The sequence below is a fragment of the Panthera pardus genome, unplaced genomic scaffold (genome assembly GCF_024362965.1).
Source record: "Panthera pardus isolate Hobbes unplaced genomic scaffold, ASM2436296v1 HiC_scaffold_8, whole genome shotgun sequence".
NCBI classification, from domain to species: domain Eukaryota; kingdom Metazoa; phylum Chordata; class Mammalia; order Carnivora; family Felidae; genus Panthera; species Panthera pardus.
Window position 1 is genome coordinate 117,526,471 of NW_026527013.1, and position 21,124 is coordinate 117,547,594.

Below are 21,124 nucleotides of genomic sequence, written 5' to 3' on the forward strand. Positions count from 1 at the left end.
TAAGCAGAGAGAGGACATTTTAAAGCCTGCAGGAGATATAATTCAAACACTAGCCTAGATCTGATAAATATTTTATAGACAATCAATTTTATTTCATTCTACTTGAGAAATGAGTAAGGGCCTATGATGCTGTTTGGCAACATCAGGTTTTTAAAATTGAATTGGAAGCATACAGGGTTAGTTAAACTAATGTGAATTTCTCCCTCAAGCTGAGTATTAGCAACCTCATAACTGAAAAACACCTGGTCACTTTCTGTCACTTCACGTGGTCTTTTCGGCTCTGGGTCTGAACTGCGGATCTGTGAGCCATCTTTTGCTGGGTAGTGGTGGGGAGAAACCTCCCTGCTCTCCAGCGGTTTTCTGGTGCCTGCAAGACCGGGTCCTGGTCCTCCTTGACTTCCTCCTGCTGAGAACCTTGCAAAACCTCAGGTTCTTTTCATTCATCAACGGACTGAACCACAACAAACGTGCCTGCTAACAGTGAGTGAGCTTGTGGGTTCGCATGCACGGAGGGTGAAAGTTGGTCTGGGTTTTGTTTTTGTTTTTGTTTTTGTTTTTTTCTCACCCTACATTTCCCCTCCTAATGAGTAAGGTGTTTTGTAAAGGATAAAATCAAGCCAGCCTACAAGGCCTTCAGGGTTTGACAAACATATGGAGAGATTCTCTCGATTACAAACAAGGAATGGAGTCTGTGAAACTTAGGTATTTCCGGGTCTCAGAGAGTTGCAGGACAGGGCAGTCCAACTCCACGTGAAAATGTACTAGGGAAACTGGTCATCAGAGTTAAAGCTGAGATTTGTCTTCTAAGGGAAAGCATAACTTGAACGTTTCCCCCATTGCCTGGCCCCACGTCACTGCGGGCTGCTCGCATTGGCTGATGGGTTTGGTGTCCAGACTAACGAGAACCTCCGCGGGATTTAACTGGGATGCCACAGCCGGCCTCTAGAGGTCGCATTTCCTAAAAGAACTTGGGCTTTCCCCGGAGGCAAGGGGAAGAGAGTTGGTGATCGAAGCTCCAGACCCCCAGGTTAAGCCCCCTGAAAACCACCCTTTTGGAGAGAGTGTCCCCAGAAGAGAGGAAACTAAGGTACAAAAGATTGGAGAGCCGTGTGCTTTATTTCAAGACAAAACTGGAAGGTGAAGACAACTGCGCAGGGGTGTGTCTCGCCACGGCCACGGCCCCCAGCCCACCCTCACTCTGCCACCCCCAAACCCCACCCAGGGCAGACTGTCCCCTGCTGGCTAGAGCGCTGTGGCTTAAAGAGCGTGTCTTTCGTTTGGGGGGTGAAAAGAGAAGGGTCTCTAAGCACTCTAAGAACAGGGTGAGGAAGCTGGGTCTCTGAGTGGAGCCAGAGGAGGGCCGTGACGTGAAAAGTCAAGCGGCCTTCAGACCCACCCGCCACCAACCAGGAAAGGGTTGGGACAGAGGGTTACGACGCCCTGCTCAGCACATTTGCACCTAAGAGAGAGGAAACCAGCCAGGGGTGGGAACTGCTGAATCAGCGCCTCGGTACCAGTGTCTTTATTATGATGATCTTGGTCCTCAATTGTCTCTCCTTTGTCCCCTCCTCAGGGGGTATCGAGGAGAAGGGGTAGATATAGGTTGCTAATGCATTTCTCATATTTCTGTATTTATAACACACAGGAATACATGACTGAATAAATTGGATACAAAGAATGCATGATTCTTTGAGAATTATATGAGAATTCTTGCGTGCAAATTATGTGAAAACCATATGAAAATTTACAGCCTTGGTTGGCTCTTTATTCAGCAAAAAACATTACTTCAAGTTGGTCAATGCAACGTATACCTCCCTTTCACATAGACAGGTTTTCAGTGCAGTTATTGGAAGTAAAATATTTACACTGACCTCCAAGCGTTTTATTTTAGACGAGACGATAAAACACACCCATCTAATAATTTAAGATCAATATGAGGCAGAACAGAATTAGAACCTAACTAGCGCAGAGGTGGATGAAAATCAGGACAGTGATCTAGAGAAGGAAAGCGTCAATGGGAGCGGGGGTTTCTGCTCCAGTAAAAGGTTTCGTAAAGAAGCAGGACTCCAGCTGAACTCTGAAAATAATTTGGTTAAGTGTATATGGGAGTGGAGATGAAGGGAGGTTGTTGGAGAAGCAACCACAAAAGTACAGAGCGCACAGTATGGAGGTTCCTTAAAAATTTTTAAATAAAACCACCCTATGATCCAGCAATTCCATTCCTGAGTATTTATCTGGAGAAAACAAAAGCACTAATTCTAAAACACATATGCACCCTCACGTTCATAGGAGCATTCTTTACAATTGCCAAGATAGGGAAATAACCTACGTGTCCGTCAGTGGATGAATGGATAAAGAAAATGTGGTATACATATATATAAAGCAATGTTACTCAACCATTAAAAAAAAAAGTGAAATCTTGCCATTTGCAACATCACAGACCTCAAGGGCATTGTGCTAAGTGAAAGCAGTCAAACAGAGGAAGACAAATCTTGAATGATCTCATTTATATGTGGAATCTTTTTTTTTTCATGTTTATTTATTTATTTTGAGAGAGGAAAGCAGAGCATGAGCAGGGGAGGCACAGAAAGAGAAGGAGACAGAGAATCCCAAGCAGGCCCTGAGCTATTAGCACAAAGCCCAAGGCAGGGCTCTGTCTCGTAAACCATGAAATCATGACGTCAGCCGAAATCAAGAGTCAGCCACTTAACCACCGACTGAGCCACCCACACAACCCTTATATGTGGAATCTTAAAAAAAAAAAACAAAACGAGCACACAGATTTGTGGTTGTCAGAATGGGCGGTTGTGGGTGAGCCAAATGGGTGAAGGGAATCAAAATGCACAAACTTTAATTTATAAAATAAATGTACAACATGGTGACTATAGTTGATAATACTGCATTGCATAATTGAAAATTGCTAAAAGAATAGATTTAAAAGTTCTCATCACAAGAAAAAAAGTTCTGTAACTATGTATGATGACAGATGTTGACTCGACTTCTTATGGCAATTGTGTTGCAATATATACAAATATAAAATCATTATGTTGCACATCTGAAATTACCATAATATCGTGTGTCAGAAATTACCATAATATCATATGTCAATTATACCTCAATTTAAAGAGAAAGTACAGGGGCGCCTGGGTGGCGCAGTCGGTTAAGCGTCCGACTTCAGCCAGGTCACGATCTCGCGGTCTGTGAGTTCGAGCCCCGCGTCAGGCTCTGGGCTGATGGCCCGGAGCCTGGAGCCTGTTTCCGATTCTGTGTCTCCCTCTCTCTCTGCCCCTCCCCCGTTCATGCTCTGTCTCTCTCTGTCCCAAAAATAAAATAAAAAAAAAATAAAAATAAAAAAAATAAAGAGAAAGTACAGAAGCAGGATGAGAGGGGCTGTGCATGGGACAATGAGATAGATGTCTGTTGCTCTCCATAATCTGTGACAATGACAAGAATATCCCCCAAGTTACCTGCTCCCTGTACTTCATCATTTAAATTAATCTCCCTTGCTTAATCTTAATCCCCCAAATTGCCAGCCCCTTAATCGCTTAACTTAATCCCCCAAATTGCCTCAACATATCCATGTATTACCCTTTTACACCCCCAAAAAAGCCCCACGAACCAAAAATAGAATGGCTCAAAGGGTATCCATAACTTGTCCAAAGTCATAGGACCCCAATTGACATTGGCTGAGTCCAGAGCCTGTACCACTAACTTCTACGCAATTGTATACACCAGGGGTCAGGTGATGGGCAGCACCGAGTCTCATAAAGCTCTCAGGTATGTGTTCTTGACCTGCACAGGGTTTAGAAAAGCAAAGTGACCAGACAGCCTGGCTGCCCAACCAGCCTAATTTCTATTCTCCTCCTCTCCTTGCTTCACACATTTATGAGACCTCGCCAGGCAACTGTGCTTGGGATCTTGGGCTGACACTGAGGCAGGGGAAGGGGCAATGGAAAAAAAGCCTGTTCTTGAGACTCTTCTCAAAGAAGACTTCGCAAACAAAAGACAAAAGAAAGGAAAGAGATAGGACAAGTCAACAAGGTTTTTCAAAGGCTGTCCTCTACCATCAGAATCCCCTGGGGAACTTGTTAGAAATACAGAGCCCTGGGCCCGGGGAACACGTACTGAGTCTTGGAGATGGCCAAGGAGTCTAAATTTTTAACAAGCTCCCAGGGGTTTCTGATATGCCTTTGTAATTTGAGAACCATTGAATTATACTTGTTCCAGAAAAATTTCTCACAATCATCTACTTTTCCCTTTTTGCAAATATAACTATTTGCCATATCTACTGGAAAATAGCATTCACCATCAGTTTCACATATGTCCTAGAAAACCCTTTAATCACCTAACTTTCCTTTCTCTGAGCACTTCTTTTTATCTTTGAGCTTTGGCGTGCCAAACTGAAGTCAGTCCCAAATACGTTCTGGACCAGCCCTCACATCAAAGGGCTTCGTTGTAATACAGCTCATCTGAGCCATTTTCACCACTTATTTTCGGTCTGTCATTACCAAGGAGCTGGTCAGTGGCACTGAGAATAAATTTTTCACACTGACCGAAGCCCAGGGTTCATGAGCCACAAGACATATTTGAGGGCCACAGGCAGTCACTCAACCTCCTCCTGCTCATCCTCTGGGAAAGGTGGGCAAGAGAAATCCCTCCAAAGCCTCAGGGCAGTGAGGGAGTGCCCATTCCCTTGCCCCTGACTTTGGAAAAAACTTTACATCTCCATACATTTCCTTTGAAGTTCAGTATGCCTCGAGAGACCTTCCCTGCCTGCCACACCCATACACATCCTATTCATCCCAGCTCAGAAGTAGTGACCATCAAAATAGTAATCATAAATTGGTTTTGCCCCTCTTATTCTGTCCTACCTTGCTGTAATTTCCCTTTACAGCACTCATCAAAATCTGCAGTGATGTATTTCGTGTTTATTTCGTGCACATCTATGCATCCTACTTGACTGAAGGCTGCATGAAGGCAGAGATCATTTGCTTTGCCCATCCTTGTATTTATAACCTGTTACAATGTCTGGCACATAGTAGGTACTCAATTTTAATATTATTGAATGAATGAATGAATGAATGAATGAATGAATTTATTGACTATTTTCAATGTTGTCAGGCTCTGGGCTAAGTGCTACTGATACCGGGTCTGTTTTAATCTTCTCGACAACCTTCTGAGGTAGGTATTATTATTACCCCTTTTGAACAGATAAGGAAGCTGAGGTTCAGTGAGGCTCAAGAATTTGTCAGTCACACAGCTAATAAGCGGGGACCCTTGGATTCAAATATGGCTTTGTCTACATCTACAACGCAGCTCTCAGACACAATACCACACACTTTGAATAATTGCAAATGGTGATGGGGATAATTAAGATGATGATAAGATAATCATTTAAACACCTTCAAATCAGAAAAAAAAATCAGAAGACTGATAATAGTGTTGGTGGAGATGTGGATCACTAGGAATTCCTAATACACGGCTGGTAGGCATATATATTAGCAAATCATTTTAGGAAAAAGGTTGGCAATATCTAATTCATTACATTATACTTATACTATAGCACAGTGCACGTAGTGAAATATGGATAAGCTGGTGCGGCCACTGTGGAAAGCAGTATAGCAATTCCTCAAAACATGGAATTACCATATGATGCAGCAATTCCATTTGGGGGCATATATTTGAAGAGATATTGGCACACCCATGTTCACAGCAGCATTTTTCCCGAGAGCCAAAAGGTGGAAGCAACTCAAGGATCCATCAGTGGATGGATGAATGGATAAGTATGCTGCACAGAATGTGGTGTGTGCCTATGGATCAGCGGATATGATTTAGCTTTAAAAAGGAAGAAATTCTGGGGTGCCTGAGTGGCTCAGTCAGTTGGGCGTCCGACTTCTGCTCAGGTCACGATCTTTCGGTTCATGGGTTTGAGCCCCGTGTTGGGCTCTGTGCTGACAGCTCAGAGCCTGGAGCCTGCTTCAGACTCTGTGTCTCCCTCTCTCTCTGCCCCTCCCCCACTCACACTCTGTTCCTCTCTCTCTCTCTCTCTCTCTCTCTGCCCCTCCCCCACTCACACTCTGTTCCTCTCTCTCTCTCTCTCTCTGCCCCTCCCCCACTCACACTCTGTTCCTCTCTCTCTCTCTCTCTGCCCCTCCCCCACTCACACTCTGTTCCTCTCTCTCTCTGCCCCTCCCCCACTCACACTCTGTTCCTCTCTCTCTCTCTCTCTCTGCCCCTCCCCCACTCACACTCTGTTCCTCTCTCTCTCTCTCTCTGCCCCTCCCCCACTCACACTCTGTTCCTCTCTCTCTCTCTCTCTCTCTCTCTCTCTCTGCCCCTCCCCCACTCACACTCTGTTCCTCTCTCTCTCTCTCTCTCTCTGCCCCTCCCCCACTCACACTCTGTTCCTCTCTCTCTCTCTCTGCCCCTCCCCCACTCACACTCTGTTCCTCTCTCTCTCTCTCTCTCTCTCTCTCTCTCTCTCAAAAATGAATCAACATTAAAAAAAAATTTTAGAAGTATACTGCCCAGAAAAGGGGGCTCTGACCAGACTACCCGTGCCATATTTTACGCCTTTGCTGGGTATCCCTTTTAAGACCATTGGCTGATTGATGCTGGCTGGTTGGTGGTGGACTGTCACCAGGCTGGCAAGAGGTCTGGAAACTTTGACAACGAGGAAAGGTTGAATGAGAGGGGTGCTGGTCTGGAAAGCGCCCATGGGCTTGTTGGAGAGTGTAATTGAGAAGTCCAGCTCTTTGCTGGGCTAAACCACTGTTCTGTTCTCTCTGGGAAATTCATCCTCTTTGATTAAGCGAGTAACCTCAGAAGGAGCCGGATCCACAGAATCAGCCTGGAAAAAGGAAAGGGCAAGTTAGGGGACACAAGAAACCTACCACCAACTACCAGAAAACCTGTCTTATAGACATGGATTCATTCTGGGAAGTTCCAGAGTAGGTTAGAGGCCACAGGGGAACTGTATAAACAGAGCTGGGTAAGCACCTGCGAGATGGGCTCCCTGTGAGGTCTTGGGCATGTCCAACCATCTAGATTGGGAGAGATTCCAGAACTAAAGGCTGGGGAGGCCAAAGAAGATGACAGTGTGTCCTCTCCTGCTTTATGCTAATGATTCAAATGCATCCAAATGCTAGGCACCCTGCCCGCCAGTAACAGCATTTGGTTTTAGATCCACTCAGTCAATATTGGAGTTGGATTTTCTGTCTAATTCTTCCATAAACCATTCTGATTGTACCATGTGCTAGATTAGCCCTTTTAACAAAAGTTGCGGTCCCTGGAGAATTAAAACTTCTGCCCAGGCTTAGGTTTTACTATTGATAAAGCAAGCCATGCATTCCACTAATAAAAAGCAGTTTAAAGCAGATGCATCTAGTTTATTCTATTTTGCAGACCGGTCATAGGTGCTACCTCCCCTATAAACAGCCCACCATCTTTTCAAGTTTTTTTCCCACATGCTTTTTATTTTTATTTTTTTCACAGAAAAGCCAATTTATTATTACTAATGTTAGCTTTTGTGGAGGATTTTAGGTCACTTATTAGCAGTCTCATCAATAATGTGACCATTACCTATAATCAAAACTTTTCAGAAATAAAATTATATACATATATATAATGTATAATATAATACAAATATTTTTCTATCCGTTAATTTCCAAAGCATGCTCATTCATATCTGACTGACCAATAGTACATAAATATCCTTTTATGATAGGCCAGGACATCCATTTTCTCCCAATTATACAAAAACAAATGCAAAATAGTGTTACGTGACTCCCTTGCCTGAAATGTTAAGACTGTGTGTACATACATACATTTAAATCCCTTTATTCCCATTCCATGTTTTTGGCTGAACTTTATTCATATAATATCTGCCCTTCTTATGAAAGGCATCTCTATCTCTTCTCTTGTGAAAGGCATCACTATCCAGTTACCCAAGCCAAATCTCCTTCTCCATCCCCCCACCTCTAGTCACTGAGTGCTAACAAGACATCTTCTTAAATCTTTCTGGAATGGATCTCCTCTCCATTAGAATTCCCTTTTGCAAGCCCACTTCTTCATCAGTCTGAACAAAAGATTTTAATTGCTCTGCTGCAGCTTTCTCTTCTTTAGTCAGTGGTGACAGCTCCACATCTGTTTGCTTTTGTAGTTCTTGTATCATGGTCATCGTCTTATTGACAGCACAAATGCCGTTCTTACTCTCTTTCTGTTCTATACCAATTGGTTTAAAGCGGGCATACAAAGTTTGATATCGAGACTTTATTGCTGACAATTCCTTTAAGCGGGTAACTGGATTTCTCTTGCCTGCTGTATCAGGATGATTAGTCTTGATTTCATATTCCAGCCTGTATTGAATGTAATCCAGATCAGAGCTTTCTGGAACATCAGTTCCAGCTTATCGACCTCCGCCTCCATGTTGAATCCCCCACATGCTTTTTAAAGCATTTCCATATTCTGCAATAAGTGTTTCAATCACCTTTTATGGAAACCCACAAGACACTGAACTTAAGGATTTGTATAAACAGCCACAGGCGGTTGTCTTTCGATACCGTACAACGCACGGTCATGAAGAAGGGACCACAAATAAGTCAGCTGATTGCATGTCACTTTAAAACCACTGAATGTAGACTAAAGGCCGCTGAAAGGTTCTAATCAATACTGACTCCAACTTGAACCCCATGAGAAATGCGAGGTATGATGCCGATGTCTTTTCCTAAATCTGGCTATTTCTTTTCTAAGCAGTAATTAAATCAGTGAAAATGATATAGATTTATGTGAGTTGCTCAAATCTTTTTAGCGGCCATCACGAAACCAAAACCCCACCGATACACTTTACACGTCTGCGATTGGCAAATTTTGAAATGTCAGATCCACGCTAATTTATTTGGCAAGCCACTCCAGGAAAGCCAGGTCTCAGCCCAAGCCTCCCCCTGCCGGTAGGAGAACGGTTCCAGAAAGTCCTCCAGAGCTGACGTCAGGGCCCAGTGGGCTCTCTTTGTCCCTTCGCTGGCACCGTGTGGTGTCCCTGTGAAATTTTCTGCTTCTGCTGCCGGCACTGGCATCGTGTCAAACCTGGTTCAACACTTCAGTGTGTGCTGAGTCAGAACAGGTGCAGGGATGAAGTAACCACTTTGTATCCACATTTGAATATTTCAGCTCATGAGCAAGCTGGCTCAGGTGTGCTTCCTCCTTTCATCTGCCACCCGTTTGCTCAGCCCAGGACCGGTTGTCTGCCCAGCATGACCTGAACAGGTTGCTTCATCCTTGTCATCTGACTGAATTACTGACAGCATGTTTGAAGCTGCCTTTTTGTTAGTAAGAGGCAACTTCCTTCTGCTGTGGAATCATTTCTCCCTTCAGAGCAAAGGGCCCTGGGCCCTGCCGAGACATGGCCCTGAGCTTATGACCGGAGACTGTGGTAGAAGGGAGGCAGTCATGTGTTTGGCCATAGGAGTGTCTCTCCACCTTTCTTTCTTCCAGAGTGGAAGGAAGCACAGAGAAGGAAGAAGCTCCGGCCTCCCTTAGGGACCCAGGAAGAGAAATGAGAAGCTGACTCAGATTCACAAAGAACTTAGCAATGAAAAGGGAGGTCTTCAGCATTTCGTGCTTTCCAAGTGGGCAGTTCCACATGCATACCTACTTTTTAACGTTAATAGCGACTATGAATGAGAGGCTGGCTTGCAGACTGACATGGGCTGAGGTTGCTGCCGATGAGGAAAATCAAAGCAGTCTATTAGAGACGTCAAGGTCTCCTAGACGCCAGTGACGTTCGCCTTTAACACACAAACAGCTTCTCTGACCTCACAACAGAGATGTCTGAGCCTAGGGCTGGGATCCACCAGAATGGTCCGGAGGTGGTGCTGAGAGATGGCAGAGTTACATAATCAGAGGTGAGAGGCAGAAAGAACTAGATGCCCAATATCCAGAACACTCACACACAAGCACAGGACTGAGGACATGCCCTAGAGAGGATATGGCCAAGGTGAGAAGGATGAGCACTGGCAGAGTTAGAGAGGAAGGCAGTTGCACTGACAGTCTCAAAATAATTTTTTCAACAAAAAACAAAAGTGTATTTCTGCAGCCCAAAGTGGAAAGTACTTTTGTTTCTTCCGAAACAAACAAACAAAATGGGGATCGGTAGATGAAGGAGGCAAAGGAGTCTTGGTCTGGTATTAACCAATTCTATAAGGAGATTAAATAGATCCCCAAGCGATCATGAGGCTACAGAGCTGGAGCACTGGGGTGGGCAGGCTGGGGAGGGTGGGAGCTGAAGGGCCGGTTTTCTCTCCTCGGGGAAGCTGGGACCAGGGAAAAGCCCCTGGCCGCAGAAAGCCAGGCAAGCCAGTTGACCTGGACGCCTCTGGACTCATGATGTGTGGACACTCAGCTCCCTATGCCTGGCAATTTCCGGCACTCTCCCCACCCACCTTCACCAACCTATTATCAAGAGAAAGAAAAGATATGTTTAATGATCCAAGGGAAGGTTTTCTCTAGAATGAGCCAAATTTTCTCTTCTCGTGTAGAAAAGAAAAAGAAAAAACAAGCCGGTGGGGCACTTGGGTGGCTCAGTCAGTTAAGCATCTGACTTTGGCTTAGGACATGATCTTGTGGTTTGCGAGTTGGAGCCCCGCATTGAGCTCTGTGCTGACAGCTCAGAGCCTGGAGCCTGCTTCGGATTCTGCATGTTCCTCTCTCTCTGCCCCTCCCCCACTCATACTCTGTCTCTCTCTCTCTCTCTCTCAAAAATAAACATTAAAAAAAATGTTTTTAAAATAAAATACGAGAACCAGAAAAAAAAAATTTTAAATAAAGGAAAAACAAGCTGAGTCATCAGAAAAAAGTTATAATTTTATACTTAGTTGAAACCATAGTGATTATTCTAAAGAAAACAGGTGAGAGACACATGAGACCCACTAGAGATGGAGAGTAGGAGGGGCAATCAGGTAACCCAGGTACACGGTTGATGTGAACTTGGCCACTATCCCCCTTAGAACCAAGACGGCAGCAAACCACGATCTGGGCCAATTGCCATGGAAGGGGGAGCTGTAACCCTCCCTACTGCAAACTGCTGGGGTGTCTGGTGAAGGCAGGCATCATCTGCGTGTGACCTCGAAAGTGCAGAGCACGTGGTCAGTACCCTGTGTGGCTCGTTGACCGGTAAGAATCTTTTAAAAGCAAATGGATGGGTGAGATGTATTAAAGGGGACAGTTCTTCCTAAAGGCCACATGAAGGAAATACTGTCAAACCTCTGACCCTCAGAAAGTCATTCAAGGAACCTTCTAGATCTTCCCTCCATATGTCTTCCATGTTTACCATCATCTAACCAGTCTGACCGTGTCAGCGGTGAGACAGCACCCATGGCAGTGCGACCCGGGAAAATACAATAGGGGACCACCCTGCATGGGGTCTGGGGCCATGTGGAGTGAAGCCATGAGGGGCAGAGAGAGGGACTGGGGTGGCTCTGGAATCCTCGGGCCACATCAGTGCAGCATTGTCCTAAGGTTTATCCTGACGGGAGGCATTCCAAGGCATCCGGCAAACACTCTAGGGCTGAGGTGATAGTGACATCGATATTTTCTTGCTTGATTTTAGCTTTCATTCCCAGGAACATAATCTCAATTTAGAGTTTCCATGGGAAGTTCTGCTAGAAATCTTGCCAGTTCTGCCATCCAGGGCTTTCACAAGTATGCCATCAGCTTATGGCCACTGAGGGAGACTGTCAGGCTGCTTCCAGACAGCTAAGGAACGCATTACTCCAAGTAACCTAGACACTAAGACAGTATTCTCTGAAACATGTATTCAGTACGAAGAATCATACGAAAAAAAAAAAAATGTTTGTAGTCTCATCAACTTGGGAAATACAGAGCTAAACAAAAGTAAACAGGCTTCTTTGCCGCAGAATTTCCGGGGCGGGGGGGGGGGGCTCGCCATGTGAGCAGGTGCTGGAATCTGCAGCAAGGGGGTCTGTTGTGTGTAGCCTTTCCCACCCTTCTTGGCCATCAATCCCTCCCTCCCCCACCTTCTTCCCCTCAGAGAACCACATGACCTCAGTTGCCCAGAACAGCGTTGCTTTAATATTAACTGAAAATAAAGGATTAGACCACCTTGAAAGCATGCTGTTGGAACCCTAATGGAATAGGCCGTGATCATCAGTGGTGCCTAAATTCCATAAAGGTGAAACCCCACAGGGAATGTCACCGTGTATGGATCAGGCTGATGCCAACTGAACCCACTGATGCACCCTCATATCACAAAAAGAGAGGCACTCCTAGGTGTGTACACCAAAGAAATAACACAGGTGTTCAAGCAAAAATTGGTACACAAATGTTCATTGCATCACTATTCACAAAAGTCAAAAGGTGACAACAACCCAAACGTCCATCGACTGACTGATGAATAAATGCAATATGGCGTATCTGCGCAATGGAACGTGATTCAGCCATGACGAGAAACGAAAAGAAGGACCTAAGTCTTGGACGGGGGGTAATTTTCTTTTGTCTTTTCTTTTCTTTTTTTTTTTTTAACATTTATTTATTTTTGAGAGACAGAGCATGAGCAGGGGAGGGGCAGAGAGAGAGGGAGACAGAATCTGAAGCAGGCTCCAGGCTCCAAGCTATCAGCACAGAGCCCGATGCGGGCTTGAACCCACAAACCGCAAGATCATGACCTGAGCCGAAGTCGGACACTTAACCGACTGAGCCACCCAGGTGCCCCCGGGGGTAATTTTGTAATGATCACATCTCTGGTAGATGTTCAGATTAGACCCAGAAATTGTAAGCCTGGGATTTTTATATTTGCTTTCCATCCTTCCTGCCATGTTTGAGAAAGAAGATAACCATTCTTGTAAGGCAGGGTCGTGTCAAGGAGAACAAAAATAGAAGCATTTTTTGAATGTTTGCTGCATGCATGTATTAATTTCTTTTTTTTTTTTTTTAAGTGTTTTAGGGGCACCTGGGTGGCTCAGTTGGTTAAGAGGCCAAGACTTTTTTTATTTTTATTTTTGTTTTTGTTTTTGTTTAATTATTTTTGATAGAACACAACGGGGGAGGAGAAGAGAGAGGGAGACACAGAATCCGAAGCAGGCTCCAGGTTCTGAGCTGTCAGCATAGAGCCCGACGCTGGGCACAAACCCAGAGACGGTGAGATCATGACCTGAGCTGAAGTCGGTTGCCCAACCAACTGAGCCACCCAGGTGCGCCTTAAGCAGCCAACTCTTGATTCATGATCTCACTGTTGGTGAGTTCGAGCCCTGCGTTGGGTTCTGTGCTGACAGTGCTGAGCCTGCTTAGGATTCTCTCTCTCTCCCTCTCTCCCTCTCTATGTAAACAAACAAACAAACAAACAAACAAATAGAAATGTATTATTTTGAGAGAGAGAGCATGAGTGGGGCAGGGGCAGAGAGAGAGAGAGTTCCAAGCAGGCTCAGTGCTGTCAGCACAGAACCTGATGCGGGGCTCAAACTCACCAACAGTGAGATCATGACCTGAGCCGAGATCAAGAGTTGGCAGCCTAACCAACTGAGTCACCCAGGCACCCCTGCATGTATTAATTTCTTATTCACTATCCTCTAATAGCTTCCCATCCCACTAAGACTAAATATAAATTCTTTACCATGGTCCATGATGTCCAGTATGATTTCGCACCGAATACCATTCTCCCTTCCTGTTGCATAGGCCTCCTGCTATTTTTTGAAAACAGTTGGTATTCTCCTGCCTCAGGGCCTTTGCACTCACTATTCTCACCACCTGGAGTACCCTTTCCCCCAGCTAACTGCGTGGTTCTCTCCTTTATCTCCTTCAAGTCAGACTTTCCCTAGGCACTTCCTTAGGTAACACAGGCGTGTGCTCCCGTACACATACCATCACTTGCCTCTCCTTTATCTCTTTCCCCCTGCTTTATTTATGTCTTTTAGCATTTATCACCCTCCCCCCCCCCCCGACAAATTACTTGTTGATTGTCTGTCTGCCCCCAGTGGACTGCAAACTCCAATAGACCTGGGCTTTGTTTTATTCACAAAACAATGCCTGACACACAGTAGGTGCTCATTAAATATTTATGGAATTAATTAATTTAGTGCGCACCCAAAACTGTGTAGGTAAACATGCCCATGTATTCAGGAGGGGGGCGGGGGATGGCTGTGGCTGAAATGTGTTTCATACTGGCCAAGTCCCTCCTGGATTAGCTGGATCTAGTTAAACTGGGCCAAGATGTCTGCAGGGTATGCAAATGCTTTGCAGTGGAAGGAGACTCAGTCCATTCCAGCGTACATCAGGGATCTGGAGGAAGTGTTCTAGAACTCTGCTGAGGCTGGGGTGACTCTTCTTTTCTTGACAAGAGTAAAATTAGATGAAGGCCCAGCTAAGGAGCGGCAGCGTCTGCTGGGGAAAAAAAACTTGGGAGAAATGACACAAGCGGACGGAGTGTTTAGGGGTCACAAGAATGCAATGGACTCAGAGTCTACAGATGGTTCCAGGTGCTTCAGTGAATTTGTTTCCGGGGAGAGCACACCAATTCACAGATGAATAAGCGATTCCGAGTGGTAAATATTGGACAAGCAACAATGTGTGGGAGGAGAATTGGGCCCTGATAGCTGTCGAATGTATTTGGAAGAATTTCACTCCTGCCCGAGATGACCTCTTGAGCTGCTCTTCAGGTTGCTGTCCAAAGGAATCTGGGTTTTTTTCTAAAGGAATCCAGGTAGCTAATACCCCCCTTTAGCACCCAGGTCAGACAACTCACACTTCAGAAGCTGGGCTTTGTGGGTTATGTATGCCTGCACCCTAAAACTGCAAAGAAACTGAATTTCCATATGTCGTAGAGAGTCGTGAGCCTATCTCCTTGAGAAACAGCCCGGTTGAAGCCACAGAGTGGGGAGAGGGACCCGTATCTTCTCAGCTGCTCACTTCCTAGAAAGCTGTATGGCAAAATAGCGTGTTAACGATCTGAATATTTAAATCAACAAGGTGGTCCTGCTGAGTACAGGATTCCTATAGGAAACATTTTGGTAGAATAAATAATCCTTAATGTACAGTTTCAAAAATGAAACACATTTCTGTACTTCCAGTTCCTACATGGCAAAGCATCTCTTGACATCAGCCAGTTTCTGATCTGTAAGCCACCTCGCTGAATTTCAGTGTCAGCTACGCCAAATAACATCTCTTGGCTGTGAAAAGATTTTCTGGCAGGCTCTCAGAGACAAGGACAGATGGCATTCCGTTGGGGGTACTCCCAGCTCTTTGTTTTAGCAAATATTGACACTTTTGTAGGAAACAGATCCAGATCCTCTTTCTTCCTAACTCATCTTGGCAATCCTGAAGGTTTGGAGAGAGATAGTTCCATAGAATCGGGACAGTGCACTTGCCACAATTACAAAAGTCATATAGCAAGGAGGGTAATGGTCATGGTTGATTGATGCTCGCAAAAGTCACAAACTAGTAAGCAATATTCTGTGATCACCAATCACTTTCGAATAGCAATGAGAGAGGACAGGCGGGGAGAGGGGACCACGTGAAGGAAAAGCCTCTCCAAAAAAATTCCCATTACTGTAGGAAGTGGTTTTAAGATCCCCAAAATATGTATAAAAAAGAGTGTATCGTGGAGTTATAAAAGTGAAAATATAACAACAACCTAAACCTTCATCAGCAGCAAACTGTTTGACTAAATCAAGATACATCCATATTATAGGATATATTGCAGCCTATGAAGATGACAGTATGGACCTGTATTTGTTTAATATGCTATATACATTCTAAAAATTATTTTTATAAAAAGTGTGTGTGTGTGTGTGTGTGTGTGTGTGTGTGTGTGTGTGTCAGGGGGGGGGGGGGTGGGGGACATTGCCTGAGGCTTTTGCTGGGGGCCTTGCTGCAAGACTGAGGGAAAGAACAAAACAAGAGTCAGGGCAGAGGGAGCCTTGCAGTTAAGACATGGGGACAGGGTAAAAAAAGGTTCAAATGGCTTCCGAACCAAGCCTCCCACCCATCTGTCCTTACCGGAACAGGCCTCTCGAGAGCCAACATCAAAACTCTCTGTTTCAGCATCACCCCTTCCATACCCCGGTTCTGAGGGTGCCATGAACTCAGTGGTACCCAGAGTATCCTGATCTTTACTCAGGAAAAATTACTTCCTATATAATAACAAGAACAATGCCAAGATGAAGGGAAATAGTAAACTTGACTGCATTAGTTTTCTAGAACTGCCATGGCAAATTACCACACAAAAAGCTTGGTGACTTGAAACAGAAATGTATCTGTCACATGTGGTTTGGAGGTGACATGTGCAAAACCAAGGTCCTGGGAGGGCTGTGCTCCCCCGGAAGGTTCTAGGGGAGAATCCTTGTTGCCTCTTCTGGCTTCCAGTGGCTCCTGGCGCTCCATGGCTTGTGGTGGCATTGCTCTGATCTCTGCCTCTGTCTTCACACCGCCTTCTTCTCTGTGTGTCTGTGTCCTTTTCTGTCTCTTATAAGGACACTCTCAGTGGATTCAGGGCCCACCCTAATCTGGTATGATCTCATCTCAATCCTCACTTTATTATATCTGCAGAGACCCTATTTCCAATTTAGGTCACAGCCTGAGGTTTGGGGTGGATGTGAATTTTGGGGGGACTATTCGGCCTACTCTAATATCATAGACACAACATTTGTTCAGCAAGCAACAACTCTGACTAGAATTTACCTTTTTAAGGAGCGCCTGCGTCACTCAGTCGGTTAAGCGTCCAACTTCAGCTCAGGTCATGATCTCACGGTTTGTGAGTTCGAGCCTCACGTCAGGCTCGGGGCTGACAGCTCAGAGCCTGGAGGCTGCTTGGGATTCTGGGTCTCCCTCTCTTTCTCTGCCCCTCCCCTGCTCGCACTCTGTCTCTCTCAAAAATAAATAAACATTAAAGAAATTAAGAATTTACCTTTTTACAAAAGGAGGCGGAAGGCAGGTAGGGATCGGCAGGAGGCTCAGAATCAGTTCTCCATGGCCCAGAAAGCCCTGCCTCTGTCGTGTAGTTTGACAGAGCGCTGCCTTGGAATTAAGATCTGATAGAGATTCTGGAGTACAGGACAACAAAACTAGGAATTAGAGGAAACTAGCAAGGACAAAGAAACAGTTAAGCAGGAATGGTTAATGATGTGCATTACCAAAGAGAACATTATAGCTGCTATCAAAAATATAAATATGCTTGAAGGAGATGATCAAGTAAGTAAGAGACTTCAGGTGCTAAACTAACCATCAGTTCAAAGAATAAAATACCCGTCAACTTTACTAAATAATGGTCAGGGTCGTTGGCCTTGAAACTAGTTTCTTAGTGTAAAGGGGCACTAAGTGGGGCCTCTAGAAACTGGACTTACATTGATCCCCACTCAAGGATTCTTAGGTTTTCTTCGCTCTGGATGATCAATGACTTTCCCCACAACCCAAGTTATGTGCAGCTTCCCTATCGTCAAATAGTGTGACATTGCAGAATAGAGATCAACGTGTTAGCCTTTCCAGATGTCATCACCCAGGTAGATGTACTAACAAAAAAAGTAAGGAAGACACATCAGAAAGTCAGGGGGAGACCCGTACATGTTCCCCTTCCAGTTGGAGATTTAACCAAGAGGAGAGTGTGTTTTCTTCTCCAGAGCTATGTGGTGGTGCTTTTTTAGGACCAAAGGCCTCACAGTCAACTGAGAACACGAGTTTGGTAGCAATCAAACATGGTTCCTCATTCATTGCCAAGACTTTCAGAGACATTGACGGCAAGAAGGGAACTTAGAAACCTGTCAGGTTCAAGTTCTCTCTGTGCAGGTAAGAGGCCCAAGGTCCAGATATGTAGGGTCCCCCTTCCAAAATGACTTGTTTAGGTGAAACTAGGATTAGAGTCAGGAGTCCCAAGCTTTCTTCATGATATGCTTTGAACATTCTCACCAAGCAGCATTTCTTTTTTTAATTTTTTTTAACACTTAATCATTTTTGAGAGAGAGACAGAGAGAGACAGAGCATGAGCGGGGGAGGGGCAGAGAGAGAGGGAGACACAGAATCCAAAGCAGGCTCCAGGCTCTGAGCTGTCAGCACACAGCCCAACGCGGGGCTCGAACCCACCAACCGCGAGATCATGACCTGAGCTGAAGTCGGACACTTAACTGACTGAGCCACCCAGGCACTCCAGCATTTCTTAAACACCTAGAGTGTAAATGGGTAAAGTGTTGACCTAGTTTGAACATGCCACTCTAGGTTTGCATTAGTATATTAAGTCACTGTGAGTGCTAAAATAATATCCTCAGTCGAAAAGAGTAGGTGCTGAATGAGTGGTTTCTAAATGAATGGAATGCAGAATAAGACCAAAGGACAGTGGCTCCCCAGATGTGCCAAAGACAGATATTCAGGCTCTCCTCTTGTCTTGGAAACACCACGAGTCCCCACCTTCCAGCTTCCTTTGCTGCTAAGTGTGGCCATGTGGCCGAGTTCCGGCCAATGGAATGTGAGTAGAAGTCATGGGTGCCACTTTCAGGCCCGGCCCATCAAACCCTCCTCCCATGTTTGGTCTCTCTTTCTTCATCACCAGCCAACGGAGAAGACGCTGAGGACGGGGAAGAAGACAGAGCCACAATAAGGAAACGGCCTGTGTCCTCAAATGACCCAAAAAAGTGCAGACTCCCCTTATCCCAAACACTTTTTTGAACAGTGAAATAAGAAGTCAACTTTCACTGGGTTAAGCCACTGAGATTTGGGGGTCATTTACTGTAGTGGTTAGCCACTCTGATTCAGTTTGTGTGGGTGGTTAACCAGAACGAGCCCCACAATATTTTAGGTGGTAGGCACTTCAGTTGTGATGGACAGGACCAAGGTTGGCAATGCTAATTTCTCTTGTTCCCAAATGTGGATGGTGCAGACTCGTAGATTTCTCATTCCCTGCTGATCAGCCTCACTCTGTCTCCCATGCCTCTCTTCATAATTCCCTTTCTGTTGTCTGTGTGTCTTAAACACACACACACACATACACACACACACAACGATCAAACTCTGGAACTTTAACCTGAATATAAGAATTCTTATTCATACTACAGAGACCAGGTGGGAGGAAGCAAAACCCTTTAGATTGTGAGTTCCTTGGCATTGGCCTAGCCTTAAACAAACCTATTTCTCACATAAGGAGTCTGAGGCTCCCCAATCAGTGGTGTGTGTTTCATCCTAACAAGACTGTAAGGTAGAAATCAAAACTGTGCCCTAAATACAGGATTGGTTATTTTTGTGTAATAGATCAAAAAGGAAGAGCACAATACAATTAGGTAACAGTTGATTCATCATCACCAAGACTGGTACCAGATAGCAAATGAGGCCATTCTTAAATCTATTTTGCAGAAGCCTTTGGCAAAATGTCTTAACAACTGCAGAGTCATTTAAATTCTAGTGACTAATATCTGTTTGGAAACTAGCGATGCTTAATTCTTCCTCCAAGATAAAATGACTTCTGCCTTAATTCATGTCTTGGACTTTTAATAGGCTATTTTGCTCAATCCTGGAATTTCTACTACAAATTTAAATTTTTCTGTGGCTAATATTAGTGAAACTTTCAAAAGAAGGATTGCAAAGTTCTAACGTGTTTTCTTTTTTGCTGATTTTGGATAGATACTTACAAGGAGTTGCCACAGAAGAAAGCACGGGAGCTCAATTCACAGCAGCTCTTGATGGCTATGTTTTCATAGTAACTATCCTTCACGCCAAGTTACAATCTTACATTTATGATTGGGGTAAACTAGATTATTGTATCTAAGGACCAGGATGTGCTGCTGCAATGCTACTTGGTAGTTATAAATTATTCATTGACTATATCACTAACCACACAGCACAATTACAGTTGCATTTTCAGTGTTTCTTTCCACTTGTCTGATGTCCTCTTCTGACACAGGGTGTGTTAGTCATCTAGGCTGTGTAACAAATTACCCCAAGATTTAGTGGTTGGAAAGAACATTTGTTATCTTAGAGTTTTTTTCTGGGTCACAATGTGCCACTTAGATACATCCTCTGGCTTGAGGGTCTTCTGCAAGGTGTAATCGAGGAACTAGAGTGGGCTACAGTCATCTCAGACCTCAACTGGGATAAAATGTGCTTCAAAGCTCACTCAAGAGACCGTTGGCAGGCCTCAGGGTCTCACTGGCTATTGGCTGAAGACATGAGTGCCTTGCCACATGAGCTTGTTCATAGGGTATTTGCAACACAGTGGCCCTCTCCAAGAAGGCGAGAGTAAGAGATGGAGAGAGGAGGTGAGCGCTATGGTCTGAATTCTTGTGTGCCCCCAAAATTCATGTACTGAAACCTATCCCCCAAGATGATGTTATTAGGAGGCATGACCTTTGGGAGGTAGGTAGGTCATGAGGATGGAACTATCGTGAATGAGATTAGTGCCCTTATAAAAGCCGCTGAGAAAGCTCCCTTGCCCCTTCCACCAGGTAAGGATACAACCGGATGTCGGCATTCTGCAGCCCGGAAGAGGGTTCCCACCAAAACCCACCCAGAGTGGCACATTGATCTTGGATTCCCAGGCTCCAGAACAATAGACTTATGAGCCACCCAGTCCTATGTTATTTTTTTATAGCAGCCAGAACAAATTCAGCAAGCAAAAAAGAAGCCACTGAGTCTTTTTGTAACCTAACCTCGAGGATGACATCCCATCACTTTTGCCATAGTCTATATGTTAGAAGTAAATCACTAGGCTCCGCCCACACACAGGGCAAGGGGAGCCCAGGAAGTCATCTTAGAACCCACGTACCTCACAGGAATGCCATTTAAAGCCGTGCTTTGCAAAGTAATTCTGATGAAGGAGCCCTTTTCTTCCCCCCCCCCCATCTGTTGAACGTCCATACTTTTTTAAAATAAATATTCATTTCTAAAAAAAAAAAGGCATATAAAAGCAAACCCACTGGATGTCGCATAATGTCAAACTGCTATAAAAACTTCTAAACACTTTTGATTCTATTATTTACCTCATGCAGACCAGAAACAAATAGTTTTGTGGATTGGCACCAGTCTCGGACCATCCTTTGAGTAGCAACAATTTAAGGATTTTAATAAATGCAGGTTACTTTTCAAGGCTGTTACAAGACAATCGTTTGTACTTTTCACTTGGCTACTTCTGGATGGTGGG

At 44.7% G+C, this 21,124-nt stretch overlaps 1 pseudogene; it reads right to left on the minus strand.

Annotated features, from left to right (window-relative positions):
• Positions 1 to 7,903: 7,903 nt before the first annotated feature.
• On the minus strand, positions 7,904 to 8,427 carry LOC109263854 (spindle and kinetochore-associated protein 2-like; annotated as a pseudogene).
• Positions 8,428 to 21,124: the final 12,697 nt, after the last annotated feature.